This window comes from Palaemon carinicauda, chromosome 5 (genome assembly GCF_036898095.1).
Source record: "Palaemon carinicauda isolate YSFRI2023 chromosome 5, ASM3689809v2, whole genome shotgun sequence".
Taxonomy (NCBI): domain Eukaryota; kingdom Metazoa; phylum Arthropoda; class Malacostraca; order Decapoda; family Palaemonidae; genus Palaemon; species Palaemon carinicauda.
The window spans coordinates 135,903,292-135,905,918 of record NC_090729.1 but is presented as its reverse complement, the minus strand read 5'-3'; the positions used below and the strand labels follow the sequence as shown (position 1 = coordinate 135,905,918).

Genomic DNA, 2,627 nt, shown 5'->3' with positions numbered 1-2,627 from the left:
AATGGGAATATTTTCTAATGTCAAGCAGTTCATGGGTTCTTAGCCAAGGATGTATGATGCAAATCACAACTATCTGGATAGAACCACCCCCCTAGCTCCTGGACTTGAGATGGCGCTTCCATGTTGGTGGATGAAACCTTCAGCAAAATCAGTCGAACCGTGATGGAGGCTTCAGTTCCTGGATGGGAGAGCACTTCAAGTTGATGGGCGAAAACCTCCAGCAAAACTAAATTCCAAAAAGAGTAACTTCTATGATAGGAGGTTATTCCACTTATCTCAGAATGCAACTCTTCGATAGGAGGTTATTCCACCTACCTTAGATTGCAATTCCATTGTACACGTAAATAAATCACTTGCCATAACAACACTGAAACACTACAGTAATACACAGTTACACATCACAGGGCTTGGTAAAACCCCTGGTTATTTTTTTTCTTTTTTCTTTTTTTTATAGAATTGAGTAGCTACCTTATGTTATAAGGGGTATAACTTCAAAGCGTACCATAATGGGAAAATCTTTAATTTTGATTTTTTTATAATCGTGTAACCATTCTAGTCATTTCTGTGATATTAGTCATTAAGTGCTAGTTAAAATGGGTTTGGGTCAACTATGCTAGTCATTATGCAAGTCTTGGGTTACTATCCTAGTCATTTCTGTGATATTAGTCATTAAGTGCAAGGTGAATGTAGATTTAGCTCGTTAAGAAGGTAACATGGAATATACTTACCCACATAGTTCATTCAGTGTAATTGTTATGGGTGGTAAGACGAGTGGAACAGTTGACTGATTTTAAGACCTACTTAAAAGTTAGAGGGAAGACTGTCGACTAACTGCTATTGTTACATCTCATAGTATCTCTCCATAGCTCAGTTGGCAGAGTGACTGCCAGTTTGGCAGTAAGTCACTGGTTCGAATCCAGCTGGAGAGTTAAAATTATATAGACAGCACGTTAGGTATGACCATAGGTTTAGAGTGGACATGACGACTAGTGAATTTGAATCATTGATCGTAAGATATTTGGGACATCTAATTTGTTTTGGGGGTAAACAACCCGGTGGGTAATCCTCCAATAATGAAATGTGATTTTCTGGCTTTTGTGTTTTTTCTTTACAGGTAAGATTGTTGGGAGAAGCTGTTTTTCTTGGCAGTCCTGTGATTGGAGTGGATCTATCGTCGAAAGGAGAGATGATTTTTCCAAAGTATTACCTCTGATTTTAAAGATGTTAGCTTCCCGTTATTTATTTATTTCATAAATAGTAACAGATCAATATTATGTCAAATAAAGTGTGAGAGCTGAATCTTGGACGACGTAGTTTTGAGACCGCAAAGTGGAAAAATCCTGTATGAGAATTGAAGTAAATGGTTAATTTTGCTACAAGAATTAAAGATTTAAGTGGTGAATATCAAAGTGGCCTATGTAAATTAATAGAAGTGTCTTGAAAGATGAGATTAGGTGCCATTATTTGTGAGCTAGATTGCTTTTGTCTAATTTGTTTGATATCGGAAAAAAAGTCATTTATTAACGAATAATTGTTGACACTGAATGTACTGTGTATGTTAGATAGGCGATAAGTTATCAAGAATATATATCCCTCAAAGAGAATTTACACATTGTCTAATTTAGTTAATATTTTAGTAAATGCTTAGGTAAACCATGTACCTGATTTTGTGATAGCAACTGGTGAAAGTTTATTTTTATATTACAGAAAAGAGATATAGAATATATTTTGAATAATATTTTTTAAGAAATGAGAATTTAGTGCTTAGAGAAACCATGTACCTGATTTTGTGATAGCAACTGGTGAAGTTTAATAGTTTTTGCGGAGGAGTTTTATCAAATGGAATAATTCGGTATGACTAGCGTGTATTGCATCGCTTTTACAGTTCGTTATTTATTGTGATTTATACAAGATAATTTAAATTTGGTTTCATATTCGACAACGTAATTATATGGCTGTTTTTAATAGCTCTTAGATTCTTTTTTAATACTGTAATTACTGAAATTTTAGGCGAAGGAAGCAGTTTTGTAAGAAGACATAAATAAAAGAAAATTGGGAAAGATAGTTTAATATCCTAATTATTTATATTGCCTTTTAATAGTCTTTGGAAGGACTTTGAGTTTTATTAACTGATAATCAGACTGGTAAGGTACGGTATCTTTTGTATTAAATAAATATACAAAGTATGAAGAAGTAATTCTTTGTAATGGTCGAGATGAGCCTGGAAGAATATTATATTGATTTTGTCTAATAGATGGGCAAATTATGGCAAGTGATTATTTGTAATAGCTGACTTTACTTAGACTAACAGTAAGATAACGCCCTGTCCACACGATCGAGCATGCCCGACGGGCAAACAGTGATACCAGACCACAGTAGTTAGTAAGAATGATGTTTAATGACATCAAAAGCGGGAAAACCACAGACAGGGTTCTGGCATCATACAGTGTTGTCAAATCCCTGCCTTTGTTTTTCCCTCTTCTGACGTCATCAACCGTTATTTTCACTAACTAATGTGGCCTGGTATCACTGCTTGCCTGTCGGGCATGCTCAATCGTGTGGACAGGGCTTAATGCCCCAACAGTTGCATCTTTGAGAACATTTTTAATGCAGATTTCATTTGAAAG

At 35.1% G+C, this 2,627-nt stretch overlaps 1 protein-coding gene across 1 annotated transcript in view; it reads left to right on the top strand.

The window, feature by feature from the left end:
• The window catches only part of LOC137641501 (uncharacterized), a 3,892-nt gene extending 1,832 nt beyond the window's left edge, over positions 1 to 2,060 (top strand). Inside the window, exon 2 of the mRNA XM_068374120.1 lies at positions 1 to 2,060. This exon is cut by the window's left edge and continues 596 nt beyond it. The gene's annotated coding sequence lies outside the window, so the exon portion shown is untranslated.
• The last annotated feature ends 567 nt before the right edge of the window (positions 2,061 to 2,627 follow it).